The following is a 16,774-nucleotide window of genomic DNA, read 5'->3' as shown; positions in this document are numbered from 1 at the left end:
TTAATTTTATTCATCCATAAACCCAATTCCGTAATCTACCGAATGCAATAATGCTTATCCTCCTTTATAACTCCCTTTAGATCCATCTTTAGATGGGCTTACTGGCTAGTGATACATCTAGTCATTATTGTAAATGCAAAATGTTCTCGAATTTTGAATCAGGTGCTGAAACCCGTTACTGAACCTCTAAAGCGGAACTGTTTCTTTAAAATGTGTTATTTGAAGTTTTTTAAAAAAAAAAAAAATCCAAAATGACCGCATTTAATTTTTTAAATTGTAACTTTTATATCAAATTACTTTTTTCAAGCTTGCCTTCCTTGTTTGAAACGTATTCATAACGACCAATTAAAAAATGATCAAGCTCCAAAACAGACGCTCAAGTGTACTGTATTTTTCTGTTTGAAAAGCAAGCCGACAACGATAATTACCCAGAAGGACCATTAGCCCAGAGAGATGTCAGATTTACATGGCATTGGTTTTACTATGTATAGTACCGAAGCCAGCCAAGATCAATTGCCTGGAAAAAATATTAAGACTATGAATCAGCGGTGTATGTTGTGTGCAGTAACTGTAAAGGATTGCTTGGTGAAGTCTTCATTACCCACTGTGCACACATATTTCTCCATATGACATAGTTGCAACTAGATTATTATCATTCAGACAGCGAGGCCAGCTGTGCAGTGTGGGCCCCAGCTGTAGGACTGTAGCGCAAATGACCATATGGTGGCTGGTTCCATGTTGTTAAACTCCTTTAGGGTATTTGAAATCCTATCAAGTAGTCGCAGTTGGAATGGATGGGTGCATAATATTCAGCTGGAGTGGCCCCACTGGAATTTTATTCAGAATTCTTTTTTCCCCCTGAAAATATTAACATAGCATTGTTGATTAGATTATCAAAACTCCATTTATATATATATATAGTGGTTTATGTGACCCATGCTAGTTACACAAAGTTTTTTTTCCCCTTCCAACCCCATTTTTCCAACACCCCTAAACAAAGCCTACCTGAAACCTGTTGATCTTGTGTCTACTATATATAAAGGGGCAGATTTAAAAATTAGAATTTTTGAGTTTATTTTAGTGTAATTCAACTAGGGAAAAGTTAAAATTAGATTAGAAGAGTTTTTTTAAAAAAAAATTGAATTGGAATTTTGAAATTTATCATGTACTGGCCCTTTAAGAATTCAAATTTGACTATTCGCCACCTTAAACCTGCCGAATAGCTGTTTTAGCCTATGGGGGACGTCCTGGAATCAATTTGGAGTTGTTGAGTCAAGGTTTTTTTGATGAAAAAACTCAAATCCAAATAGATTTGAATTCAATTTGAGTTTGTGGCTAGATCCCATTCACTGAATTTGAATTTTTTTTTTTATGATATGATAGATCTGCCCCTAAGTCTCTACTGAACCTGTACCATCCTAGTTGGTTTACTTATTTTAAGTACTCATAGTTCATCAATAAACTGACTGGTGTTCATCTCAAAGCACATGAGGATTTTGGAATGCCGCAGCCATTCTGATTCTGGCCAACGTATTACTCTGTGAAGAGACCAACTTATTATATCATTCATTCAGTTCTTCCAAAATAGCCCAGGTAGCAAAATAGAATGTTAAGTATACACAGTGTCGGACTGGCCCCATGGGACACGGTGAAAAACCTGGTGGGCCTGACCTTCATTGTCCCCCGCCGGGCCAGACCCCTTCTCCGGATGACCCCTCTCTGTGCTGTGCAGCGCTGTCAGCTCATATGCGCCAAGCGGCACCGTCTGCACATGTGTATGGTGATGTGCGCACATAAGCGCCTCCATGCGTGCGCGCAAGCAGCGCATCGGAGTAGGGGGCGGGGGGCCCTGGACAGCAGTCCTGGTGGGCCCCTGCCCCCCCCCAGTCCGACCCTGAGTATACAGTAGTAAAGTGGTTTTGTAAATACAAGTATGGGACCTGTTTTCCAGAATGCTCGGGACCTAGGGTTTTCCAGATAAGGGGTATTTTTGTAATTTGGATCTCCATACATTATGTGGATTATTTACTAAAATTTGATTAATCAATTTTTGTATGAAAACAAAGATGACCAAACTCCCTGCCACAAATTGAATAATTTCTCTCCAAAAAATCATAGTGACAAAACAGCGTGACAAAATCGAGCGGTAATTCATATTGTACAATTGACGCTCTGAAAACTCGGTTTTATCGAATTTTCTTCGTGAAAACTCTACTTTTTTAGATTATCAGACGAAAACCATCCAGATCACGATGTCAAGAAACAACCTCAGGGATATCTGCCATAGACTTCTACATGAGATGTAGTATTTTCGGATTTTTAGCAGCTTTGGTGTATTATAAATCCCTAAAAAGTTTTTCCCCTAAAAACCTCCACCAGAAAAAATCGAGGTTTAATAATTGGGCCACTATGACAACTAAAAAAGGATTTAAACATTAATTAAACCCAATAGGATTGTTTTTCTTCCAATAAGGATTAATTATATCATAGTTTGGCTCAAATACAAGTTTTCTTATTACAGGGAAAAGGGAAATAATTTTTACAAAATTTTAAACATTATTTGATTAAGAGGAGTCTGTGGGAGATGACTTTCATGTAATTTGTAGCTTTCTGAATAATGGGTTTCCAGATGTCAGATCCAATACCTGTATATCCAGTGCCTTGTTGATTTGGAATATTAAGGCATATTAAAATGGTGCTTCACTGATTTTGTATTTTACATCAAAGGTATAAGGATAAGGTTTGTTTATAACAAATAATTCATTAAAAATGTTAACAGTATTAGCATATAAAAAGTAAATACTTGGGCATTGGGTCAGTTTGGTACTTCCTCAGGTCCTTTTTCCCTTCAACAGTTGATAGATAAGTTCTCTATCCCTCAGGGGGAAAGGTTTAGGCTTCAACAAATTCTCCATTTTGTTCACTCCCAATGGTCTAAAGTTATGAGTATCAGTAACAGCCTTGGAGAACTGGTGCAATCGTCTCCTAGATTACGTAGTTTTGTATATACACAATTTATTTTTTGATTCCCCGCAGCCCCTGATGTTGCCATATATGTTAGCTTGGCATAAGGATCTCTCGAGAGAATTAGATCTGAAAGAATGCGGCCGAGCATGGACTTAATCATCGAATAATGTGTCCTTGCAGGAGTCCAATTATAAAGCTATTTTTCACTGGTATCTTGTCCCAGCACGGATACCTAAATTTTCTCCTTCAGCTGACTCGGGTTGCTTCAGGGGTTGCGGTGAAATAGGCACAATTTACCACACTTGGTGGAGTAGATTTTGGATCAGAGTTTTCAACATGGTTTACTCTATATTTGATGTCTCTCTGCCTAGGGACCCTGCACTAGTTTTATTAGGTGTTAAACCTGAGGGATTAAACCATGCCCAATTCCGACTGTTCAAATTTGTCATATCCGCTGCTAAAAAGACCCTAGCACATGCTTGCAAACAAAAGCGCATCCCATTTGATCCTGTACAATTCAGAATTGATTGGATTATGTCCCAAGAGAAGATGACCAGCATTTTATTAGACACTCATCAGAAAACTTGGAGTCCCTGGATTGAGTATAGATATGGGTCTGGTGTCCCTAGCATCCCTTTTTGCGCTATAATTACATTCTGTTTCTTATTTAGAGTCAGTGTTTCTATTATTATTTTAACATATGTACATTATTGTGTATATTACGGTACATTAAAATGCTGTTGTTATCATGGTAATATCTCAACACCGACTGTAATGACATTTGTTACTTATGATATGTTATATCAACATATGTATGTTTAAGATGTTTATTGAAAATAATGTTCTGTACAAATTTTTTGCTGCAATCAATAAAAATGTATTGAAATAAAAAAAAGTAAATACTTACTATACCATTTAACAAAATAAATGTAATTCTTTTTATTTAACCCATATTAAATACATGTATATAAGATCATATTATATATAATTTTGCACACTTTAAGTAAAAATAATATACAGCCCTTATTTTCTAGGCTTGTCCATAATCTGTTTGCTGAAAAGAAACAAAGGCACTTTTGTCAATGTTTTATGATTTTTAACTCTGTTGGGAAGCCTCTCTAGTCAGTTTCAACTGCTGAGATGTATTTGATGGAAATCTTAAAAGCAATTGAGTGGTCTAAACTATCGACTTTTATCCATTTTTATCAGCAACAACTTGGTCTTTGAAGATTTTACCTGGGAGGCTTTAAATTGCCATTGCTATTCTATATTAAGATAAAATTTTAAGTTTTCAAGGACAGAGTGTTCTGATATTATTCTGTAGAAAAGTTACTGTGTGAGTTAGGGAGTTACCAAATGCACCATAAATCCTCTGTGTCAATTATGCTGAGAAACTCAGAATAAAACATAGATCAATCCATTCTATTTAGCCCTCCTAAGAGAAGCCTGTAGAGCAACTTGTTGAGCTTCCCAAGCAGACAAAATTCAAACTGTGAAGCATTAAACAAACTCATTTTAACAGCAGAAAACCTATCTTTAATAGAGTCTAATGAATTAAACATTTTTACACTTTACAGAAGAAACTGTTCAAAGGTCATTCTTCAGTCCACAGTTGAGATGTTATTTTCTAACATGAAAAAAAACACAAAATCAAATAAATAATTATTTCATTCAAATTAGATTTCCAAAAAATATGTTTAGAATAAAATGCATTGTGGATGCTTAAGATGTGGAGGTCAGCATTTTGAAGAGGGATTGTCGTGCTGTATGATTGATAAAGAATAAATAATTGTAGTATTGGATTACATTTTTCTGTGTTTCAGTTTTGCATTGGGTAGAGCTAAAATTCAGAGCTTTAAAGCATTCATTATAATTTTCACTCATGCAAATGTAGATAGGGCAAGCTCCCAGTTCCAGTAAGAACATCAACAAAAATACAGGTATTTATGTCTACATCTTACTTGCTTGCCTTATCACAACTAATATTGTTGTCAAGTCCCTAGTGCCAGTTGAAGTGATCTGTCACATGGGCTAAACACACATCCTTGTTTTTTGCACTCTTTGCACTTTGGGACATTGCCACCATATGTGGTACACCATGCCCTCCGCTCTACAGCCTCTGAAGTATTGGGGATCATAGTAGTTATTTATTTTTTGTAGCCTGCTTGGAACCAGGTACCAGTATAATAAGACCTTGTCACCCACTTTGAGTAAAGAAGCGTTGATTGAGCTGTGAGCTGCTGAATCCCATATTTTGAGCTATTCTTTCTCATCCAGGGGTCTGCCCAGGTCTCCTTACCAGGCTCAAACATATGGTAGCATTTGTGTGGAGTAGGCTTCTTTCAAAATTTGGTTTAAGTGGGATAGTAACCCTCTAGAGTATGAATAAGTAGTACATATAGTTTCTAGGTATGATGAAGAGGGTGTACCTGTTCCACTGTATTTAGATTTCGATTTAGAAGTATCTGTAGGAATTGAAATAATTCCCCTAGTGGAGGGGAGTGGAGCTGCTGGATTCTATTCCATTGTAGTGGGCCTGATAAGCCATAAAAGTGTTTCAGTGCCATGAGGCCTCTAGATTCCCACCATTGGAAGGCATTCCCTTCTAAGCCTGGGAGGAAATCTGGTTTGCCTAAGATAAGAGCTGCTGGGGTGTGCTGAGATAGTAATTTTGTTTTATACTTTATTTTGTCCCAGACGTTTAGAGCCTGTTTAGAGTTCTCAAGTCTGGTGAGGTATGAAATCCATGGGACTGCAGCTAGTTTAACTGGTTGGGTCAATGATAGTTACCCATTATGGAGGTGGATTGACAAATAAAAAAGGAATATTTGTTAATTGGGGGTGTAACACTATTTTGGGCTATACAGACCAACGGGGTTAATCACCAGCTAGTGCACTAGAGCATGGTTACACATGACTCTAACATTCAGGCTAGGGCCTTGGCTAAATGTAATCTTAAAGGTGTGTGTAGTGTAGTGTAGCTACAACTCCCACAGGCTACTGTGCAATAAAATAGGGAAAGAATGGGCGCCAGGAGGTTCTTGCAGTCAAACAGAATAAAACTTTTATTTGTCAAAAACAAATGATCCACGGGGTTGTACTTACAAAGCCACAAAAGCTCAGCAGACAATCATGACATGGTTACTACATGTCCCTCAGAGATAGCACATTGGAACTCCCTGAGGCGATAGCGTCACACCAGGATAGATACACCCTTAGGATCTCAGCACTGTGACATGGATCCCACACGTTGGATAAGGGAACTCACTAGCCCTAATTCCCTATTAGGCTTTGTCCCTATACTACAGGCCAGTCTTGCTTGAGGGGAGATCTACCTCCTTGCTATCTCTCCTAGTTGGAGCCAAGTTGCTCTTGCTACTTAACCTACCTATCTTACTCTCCTAGAGATTACTATTACAGGTAGTATCCTGTCTCTAGCTGGCCTCATTCACGGGGGCCCCGACTTATCTCTCTAAAGGTACTGCTCCCTCTATTGCTCCCTGGAACATCCAGCTGGGTCAGCAACCAGAAGCCAAAGAGGAAGATCCACCCCTTCTCTCTCACTATACCAAAGTGTGACAGGGTGTGGTCACAGTGCCTTCTGGCCAATAACTTGGATATGCAAATTACATCTAGCTACATGGGCATCTGCCCAGCAACTAGGGAAATCAGGAAGTTTAGGGATTTAGAGCCATAGGGGCATATTAATCCTATGGGTCCCTACAGGGGCTTGTAAATATTTAACAAAGTCTGGTACTCCCAAATCTCCCCTTAGTCTAGATGCTGTCATTGTTGCCTTGGAGACCCTAGGAGGCGCAGCTTTCCATTTAAAATTCATAACTTGTCATTGTACGTTTTCAATATGTGTTCTGGATACATGGATTGGCAGCATTGTAAAATAATAGAGAATCTTAGGTAGAATTGAATGTGGCCTATCCATGATATTTCGTATTTGGACCATGTCTCTAATATTTCTGTAATTAGTTGCCAAAAGGGGGGGTAGTTGGTTTTGTAAAGATCTCGCAGGTGTGTGGTTATTCTGATTTATTCAGATTATTCAGATATTTGAGGTGTTGAGATTGCCACTAAAAGTTTAATTTAAAAAGACTGTTGGAGGTGAGAGATTGATATTCCTTTTCAAACAACCTTCTACCCCAACTACCATTTTAACCTACCCCCACATATGCCATTATCCTTATACCTGTACTATAATAAGCATTCCCCTTGAAAAACTGGCTATCCAAATAATGAGCATAATTAATAAACTTTCCTACTACGGAAACGTCAGCAATACACCAAAGTTCAAGCTAAATGTAGTCTAACTGAAGTACTCTGCAGCCTTGAAAGTTTCCCATATAAGCCTGGAATGTAAATTCTTGTTTTTTTGTTTTTATTTTTAATAAAGGGGGCACTTTTTACGACTGAACATATCAAAGAGTGCCCTTTCTTAGGGCATAGAAAACCAAAGAGAGTATTTTAGTTATGAGCAAAAATACATTATTTCAGATTTCTCAGATTCTGATAAACACACACACACACACCCCAATATGGACCTTCAGAAACCACAAGCATTTCCTGAAGAGGATACAAGTCTGTGTTAGTATAAAAAAGATTGAGTCATGTTTTCACAGTTTTTCACAGTAAATATTTATTGAATGAAATCTTGCCAAAATGGATTACATTAACATTATCACTATATTTCATGAATTTAACATAACTGTTTTATTTTTTTTATTAAAATTACCCCTACCTCACCTTTGATTGGTAGAAAATCATACCGTTTTCTCTCTCTCTTTGAAGAGCTTCCAAAGAAGACATAATTAACCTGTTAAGAGTAATCAGAGTGTTTTTTTTTTGCTGTCAACCACTGATCTGAAACAGTAATTCTGATCTCCTACTAGTTCCACCAACCTCGCTGGCAAATTACAACCAGTAGGTGAAAATTCTTGATTGTTGATGGTTTTGGAGAACAAAGAACCACATGGTGCATTGGGTGAAACAGTAATATTCAACGGATTAAATAGGCCAATTAGGATTCCAGCAGCCATCAACGAAGAGAACAAAGTAATTAGATTATTTATGCATCTGCTAGTAGGGAATTATGCTGTAATGCTTTAATTCCTTTTTAATTCTGTACAGTACTATAATTAAACATAAATAATCTGTCTTTATCTGTGTATCTCGGAATAGTTGATTTGCAGTTTGATTGAGAGGCAAGTGTTTTAAAATGCCAGCCGCCATCCCACTTTAACTGGAAATTCTATTCATTTGGTACATGTCTTACAAAGAACATGTACCAAGCCATAAGCAATTAATGGTGCAAAATGTGTGAACATTTGTAAATTTGCAAATCAGTACAATTTGGCTTGCTATCGAACAGTACAAAGAGAACTCTGTATATACAAGGGGGTCTAGAACAGATCCAGGGTTCCCTTGCACCAATAACACAGGGCTTAGCATCTTGTGCCTAAATCACAGTTGCTGTTATGGTTTAGGCACAATAGAAACTACCTGCTGCAACATCATCCTTTTTGAGTTCATTAATGATTCTATGGCTTGTTCATGGAGATATTTTGGCTGTATGAGACTGGTATAGTATAGTATTCCAAACTTTATACAGTAGATGAGTGTGGTTTGATTGAGAACCTAAACCAGAACCTTAGAAGTGACTCTGTGACTAGTCTGGTAGGTTTCAGAAACCTTTCAGTGGAGGCCTTCAGAATTTTTCTTTGAGCATGGCATATGTCAGAATTTTTCCTTTGCTAACATGAGTTTTGGCTGATTGTATTTAGACAGCTGATTAAAGTTTGGAGGTAACTACTATTTAACACTTTGATTTAATTATCTTCGACAACAAGCAATTAACATAATAACAATACTTGGTCATGGATCCATCCCATAATGTCTTGATCACAGATAACATTCATAAATTTGTAGGTAATCCGTATATGTTCATTAAAGGTGGGGATGCAACAATTAATAGTTAACCTCCCATACTCTCTTCTGTCAAAAAGAACATGCTAAAAAAGTTATGCTGTTTATGCAGCTCTACCACGAGTTAATAAAGTAATGTAACTTACTATTCACGGTCCTTTTACTTTATTACTATAATGCAGCGTTTCTGCAATATCTCGTTTCTAATTTATTACATTTGAGATCTCGCTTTCCTGCAATAAAAAAAAAAACAGCAAAAAATATACACTTGTATAATTTTTGAAAATTTGAATAGTCATGGTTCATTTAAGAACAAAAACTGAAAGCTGCCGGGATTCTTTAAAAGTCTGTGGAAAGTGTCTCTCAAGAGTTCATGCCAATTTAAGTTTTTTTGAGTTTATTAGAATATTAGAGATTTGATAATCTCATTGAAAATGAATAAAACAAAGCTGATTGTGTGTAGCTTGGTGAAGTGAAGATATGATTGTGATGCAGTGAGGCAGAAAGTGAGGTTGTGAGCGAACAGGATGGGATTTTTTTCCAGAAAAAGCAGTTGGGATTGGAAAGTCATTCTGCTTTGTGTATCTGGAGAAGTGCCAAGCCAATTTGGAGAAACCGCACACCTCACAAACGCAAGCAGAGTTTCCTGGTGCTCAGTGGTGGGGGAATCGGCAACCGCCCAGCCAAGGTACGTAGAAGGATCACTGGCACACAGGAGTTTAGTTAAGCAGGGCAAGCCCTTGCAATTTTATTAAATGCACCGCATTTAATAAAATTGCAAGGGCTTGCCCTGCTTAACTAAACTCCTGTGTGCCGGTGATCCTTCTACGTATCTGGAGAAGTGGGCAGCACACTTCCACTTCTACCTTTGCTATAGTACACTCTCCAGAAAACCAAGTGCTGGCATAGATATTGCAGATTTTCCCTTTAAATTAAAAGTGATAGCAGCACTTCAGCTCTGCATTTCAGAGTCATTGCATGTTCAGTAAAGCACTTGTCTTTATTAAGTCCCAATATTTGTTGAAACTGTCATTTATTGATTTGATTTGATTAGACAGAACAAAACTGGGCCCAATATTATCGTAATTCAAAAGTGAAAAGATGTGAGAGCATCTAGTTTGACTGGTTGTAGCTTTTTTTTTCTGCTGCCTTATCATATATAACAGTTTGAATGATCAGGTTAAGCGCAAGAGACTCAATTCTAAAGACATTTTTGTTATAAATGGCTCACACGTGCAGACACATTCACTCGTTCACACTACTTAAAATAGGTCATAAATATCTCTCTTTAAACAATGTGTTTGGAAAGCTTGACGGCAGCCAAAAAAATCATTGTTCATGCGTTGTAGTGCAATAATTGGATTATGAGTCATAACCCATTATCAGAAAAATAAGAAAATTAAAGCTAAGCAAAACTATGCTAAATAGCAGAAAAAGTTTAACACACTTATTCTATTTAATTTTGTTTAATTGGAAAAGCAATTTAGTCTGATTGGTTTAGTTATAAGTAAACATTCTGTAAAATAATTGGGTTTACATTCTTCAATGGTTTTCTATTAAATTCTGGTCAAATTTAGATTTTTTGACAATAATAGTTTTAATTGTATTCAGCAATCATTTTGTTCAATGTTTTAACATGCCAACAGACAAAGTTAAGTACTTAGCTATCTATATCTATATATATATATATCTAGCAATGGTTTGCTCTGTACAGTCTTAAATCTGAGATTTTTAATTTATTGCAGCAAATAGAAAAGTATGCGTAAATGTTGTTTTTTTTAACATGTGTTCTCACTTGAGCACTCATACCTTCACTGCCACAAAAAAATAGTTTTATAACTTTAAACATTTATATTCAACCAAAAATGAAGTCTTTAAAGGGATTCTGTCATGATTTTTTGATGCAGTTTCTATTTCTAAATTACACGGTTTAAACTGCAAATAATTCAATGTGTTTAAGTAATGAATAATACTACATTCACTATCACTTGGAGATAAATCGTTTGCATTTATTAATTCACCGAATAATTCACTTTTTTTCACTTTTTCAATTTTTTTTATTATTTCTTTATTTTTTATTTTTTATTTATATTTTCAAATTTCACAACTTCACTTTTTGGGCTCTCTTCTTCTAAGTTAAATAAAAGAACACTATTATCACTGTCAATAATCACGGTGGGTGTTAATAATTTTATATAAAAAAAACAAAAATCTTTAAAAAAATACTATACTATATTTTATTCTTTCTGTTAAATCCCCCTCCTCAATGAATTTTTGAGGAATTTAGCACTTTATTTTCTGTACTTGGAGATCGTCTCAAACAGGTGGAGGAGGACCTGCAAGTGCTGAACTGTGGGGAAACCAAAGCTTGTCCTTGGATACAACCTGATATATTTAAATAATTCACTCTACCATGTAACATTTAGGGGCAGATTTACTAAGCTCGAGTGAATAGTTCTGATGCAAAAAGTATTTTTATGGGGACTTCGACCATCGAATTGGTCAAATTCGATCGAATTCGATCGAATCAATGATTCGAACAATTCAAAGTAAAAATCGTTCAACCATTCGATAATCGAAGTACTGTCTCTTTAAAAAATCCTTCGACTCAATACTTTGCCAAATAAAAGCTACCGAGTTGAATGTTAGCCTATGGGGAAATTGCAGGTAGGTTTTGGGCACTTTTTATGATCGAATAAAAATCATTCGATCGATCGCTTAAAATAATTCAAATTGTTCGATCGAATTCATAGATTTTTATTCGATCATTCAATCGAACCTTTTGAGCTAAAATCCTTCGAATTCGATATTCGAATTAGAAGGATTTTACTTTGAGGGATGGATTTCGAGGGTTTTTTAACCCTCAAAATTCGACCCTTGATAAATCTGCCCCATGATGTCTAACCCAAGTGTATTTTTTTAGCTGTAATATTGGTGTGATGGCAATTATTTCAGGTCATTTTGCCTAGTCATGTGCTTTTAGAATGAGCCAGTGCTGCACTATGGGACTGCTTTCTGACAGTCTATTGCTTCTCCTACTCAATGTAACTGAATGAGTCACAGTGGGATTGGATTTTTACTATTGAGTGCTGTTCTGATATCTATCAGTGAGCTATTATGAGGTTATCTTCCTACTGTTCTGCTTATGGGCTGCTGGGGTGGTGAAGGGGTTGATATCACTCCAACTTGCAGTGCAGCAGTAAAGAGTGAATGAAGTTTATTAGGGCACATGTCACATGACTGGGGGCACCTGGGAAAGAAGCAATATGTCTAGCCCTGTGTCAAATTTCAAAATTCAATATTGAAAAATCCATTGCTCTTTTGAAAAAAGGATTTCAGTGCAGAAGTCTACTGGAGCAGCACTATTAACTGATGCATTTTGAAAAAAAAAATGTTTTTTCATGACAGTATCTCTTTAATGTGTCTGCTAAAGACATTGCCATATCAAACTTGCTTTAATTTTTGACCCTGTAAATTCAATAGAGCAGTGATTCCCAACCAGTGGCTCACAATTAATATTTTGCTCACCTACCTCTTGGATGTTGCTCCCAGTGGCCTCAAAGCAGGTGCTTATTTTTAAAATCCTAACTTGGAGGCAAGTTTTTTTGCATAAATACCCAATGAACTGCTAAGCAGAGCCTCCTGTAGTCTGCCAATAGTCTACCAAATAGCCAATCACAGCCCTTATTTGGCACCCCAAGAAATTTCTTTCATGCTTGTGTTGCTCTCCAAATCTTTTTAAATTGGAATGTGGGTCAAGGGTAAAATAGGTTGGTGGCCCCTTGTATGGAGGGTACAACTTTCTTTTTTGTCTGATGTCATACTACTTTTTCTTTGTTCCTGGATGAAACTGGCTTAAAGGACCAGTAACAAAAAATTTATTTTTAAAGATTTGTTAGTATACATCGGGTAAAAAAAACACCAAGACAAATTAAACTTTAAATCTCAAAGTCTTTATTAAGAAAGACTTTGCGATTTTAAAGTCTAATTTGTCTTGATGTTTTTTTTTCGATGTAGACTAACGAATTTTTTTATGTTACTGGTCCTTTAACCAATTCCCTTGGACCACCATTCATATAACTATATACTGCATCTCTATGTTAGCCTATGGGGACCTCCTAGAACCTATAGCCAACATTTGGCTAAGTTTTTAGAAGTCAAAGTTTTTTTTTTCAAAAACGTTCGATTGATCGAATAAATCGTTCGAATCAAAGGATTTAATCGATCAAATGATTTTACTTCGATCTAATATGGCCATATTAGATCAAAAAAAACTTTGACTTCGAATATCGAACTACTACAATTACTACAAATTTTTTTCACTTTGAAATTCTACTCTTAGTATAGTTGCCCCTAAATATTTATTCCTGTCACTCAATAGAGGCACAAGCCCTTATAGTCTTAAATGCAGGAAATGTGTCCATGTCCCAAGAATCTTTATAACTATGAACCCTATCTCACTGTTTCCAAGTAAGTTTCCAAGTAGTTTCACTATATTTAGAAAAACGAATTGGAACGTCTTGCTTCTAACAAAATACTGACATTTTGTAAAGCTAACAAGAGTATATGCCTTTTATAAGATGCGACAAAGCATCATTAGTTCAAAACATGTTTCCAACAAGATTGACTGCTGATTTTTAGATTTTTGGTGCTGTATTGAAAAATTCTGATTATATCATTTATATATATTTTTTTGTAAATTTACAGAGCGTGTCCCAGTTATTTTTCCAGTAGCTTAACAGTATGAACTTGTTACTTGTGACAACACAGTATTGTATTTTGATGGTCACATAATACTTTTCTTTTTGATAAGCAATTCAGCAATTGCTACTAAATTTGCTCAAGAAAGTGCAATTATGTTCTTACTGAAATAATAACCTTTGAAAATCTATAATAAATACATATTCATTGCAAGGATCTGTTCCCTAAAGTAATATATATTGTAAGACTATTGCAATCATCTCAAATGCACTTATTATTTTAGGGTACAAGGATTGTTTCAAGCTTTTTTTTATATCTAAAATAATTAAATTAAATTAAAGAAATTAAACCTTTATGCAGACTTTAATGGTAAAGTCCTTCTGATTATACAGGCATATCCGTTATCTAAAAAACCCATTATCCAGAAATCTCCAAATTACGGAAAGGCTGTCGCCCATAGACTCCATTATAATAAAATAATCCAATTTTTTTAAAATGTTTTCCTTTTTCTCTGTAATTATAAAATATTAGCTTGTACTTGACCCAAACTAAGATATAATTAATCCTTATTGGAGGCAAAAACAGCCTATTGGGTTTATTTAATGATTACACGGTTTTGTAGTAGACTTAAGGTATGAAGATCCAAATTACAGAAAGATCCATTATCCGGAAAACCCCAGGTCCCGAGCATTCTGTATAACAGGCCCCATACCTGTACCAAAATGCTTTTAGTAAAACAAAGTTCATCACTTATTAGCTGGAAATTCGAACTGGTTACCATGTTAGGTTTTAAATTTTTCTCAAAATATTTGCTAGCCCACTTCATTCACACAGTTGATTACAGCTACTGAACCTATACAAGAGCAGAAGAGCAACAGCAAATAGTCAATGTGTACCCTTTTGCCCCAAAACCTACCAGTAATACAATATTTTGTTTTCATGGACAGATACAAAGCTTATCTTTTATTATAGCCAAAATAGGTGCCCAAGTATGGTGAAAAATACTAAAATGTAGGAAAAGTACCAGCTTTCATACAGCTATTATCTGGAATGCTTGGGGCATGGGATTTTCCAAATCTTTCTGTAGTTTTGGAGCACCATACCTTAAGACTATTAAAAAAAATAAACATTGAAAAACTAGGGATGCACCGAATCTTTTGGAATCCTTCGCAAAAGATTCGGCAGAATACCGAACCAAATCCAAATTTGCCTATGCAAATTAGTGGTTCGAAGGGGAAAACATTTTTTACTTTCTTGTAAATCCTGGCCGAATCCCAAACCGAATCCTGGATTCGGGGCATCCCTATAAAAAACCTAATATCAACATGGGTTTATGTAGCTTAGTTGCCATCAAGAACAAGGTACTGCTTTATTAAAACAAAGAAAAGGGAAATAATGCTAAAAGTTTGCTAGATATAAAATATACTAATAGATGAAACATATTGGCTTGTGCCACATCCATTCAACATTCTAGAGAAATTTCCCATATACAGCGACAGCTTTAGAAATCTAGACTGCTTAAATGTAAGAGTCCTGTTCTCATTACTACAAAGAAAGAAAAGAACATTTGTTTACACATTTATTTCTTTTTTAGTTTGTACAATTTGATTTTCTTTTGGGAATCTGATAACCCAGGTATAACAATCCGTATGTTTTGCTATCAATCATTTTTTTTTTCTTATACTGCATTGAAAAGAATGCAGAAAGATAACTGTTTACAGTTGAGCTATTCTAAATGCTCTTTCCCAGCTGTCTCCAATTTGGAGCTCCAAAAAAACAGAAAAAAACGGTTCATTATAAATGCAAATTCAATAGCAGAAAATATATTTTGAGCTCTTATGTGTTTCACCTTAAATTAGACGGTTTCACGTGTCAGTAAAATGAGAAAAATGTAACATGAAACCTTATATTTTATGTGGTAAAAACAAATCAGCGGTATTAGATATCACAGTTTATAAACATGCAAGGATAATGCTTTTATTAACTTGGCTTTGTAATTAAACTAGTACCATTCAGTTTTATGCTGTTTGTTGTGATTTTCTATTACTCCTCTGTGTGTCTAGTTAATGATGGAAGACTATTGCATCCTGAGTAACAGAGCATTGCATTTTATGTTTTTTGAAGATGAAACATGATGTTGAAGGTATTAACTGACACAAGCTGATGAAAATATATTACTGCCATGTATTTTAACTCCTTCCAGAATAGACCTATTCTATAGTACAAGTCAGAATTTGTATTTCAGAAGGAGGAACAGCCTGCAAAGGCAAACACATGATTGTGATATCACAGTCCTTGTTTTCTGAAAGTCCACATGGCAATTGAAAAATCCTCCACCAGACAGCTGATGCACCAACTTTATGACAAAGTATCATAGTAGTTTCCATTAAATGCAGCTATCCATCATATCTCACCTGGCATTAAGTAATCAGATTGTGTTTTTCCAAACCATCCATCACTGTTGAAAGATGACATTGATATTGAAACAAAAGGTATATCTTGACCACTTCTGGGTAGACTGAGTTCAAAATTCAAGGATAAAAAGTTTATGTATTCCTGGAACTTATCTTATAATGTTGACTGGACTCAGGAATAGTTAGATATTTGATTATCTCAACTTAGAAAATGCAGTAGGAAACAATCTTAAGGCTAAGGCCACACTAGGCGATAGCGCGGCGATTTGACTCGCGGCGACTTTTCGCCGCGACTTTTAAGCCGCAATCGCTGTGGAAACTTTTGCGCTGGCGTCTATGGGGAATCGCCAGCGTAAAAACACACGCGGCGATCTTTTTTCTATTGTCGCTCGAAGTCGCCTCGCTAGGCGATTTCGAGCGACAATAGAAAAAAGATCGCCGCGTGTGTTTTTACGCTGGCGATTTTACGCGATTCCCCATAGACGCCAGCGCAAAAGTTTCCCCAGCGATTGCGGCTTAAAAGTCGCGGCGAAAAGTCGCTGCGAGTCAAATCGCGGCGCTATCGCCTAGTGTGGCCTTAGCCTAAGAGGTTTCTGTGATCCATATCTATCCCCAGTTTTGGTTAAGATAAAGATGTTTTTTCTTACTAAAGCTTAAAGGAACAGTTCAGTGTAAAAATAAAAGCTGTAAACAGAACAAAATAAAAAATGTTTCTGATATAGTTAGTCAAAAATGTAATGTATAAAGGCTGGAGTGAG

This window comes from Xenopus laevis, chromosome 1L, assembly GCF_017654675.1.
Source record: "Xenopus laevis strain J_2021 chromosome 1L, Xenopus_laevis_v10.1, whole genome shotgun sequence".
NCBI lineage: Eukaryota > Metazoa > Chordata > Amphibia > Anura > Pipidae > Xenopus > Xenopus laevis.
Note: the sequence above shows the minus strand (reverse complement) of the source record.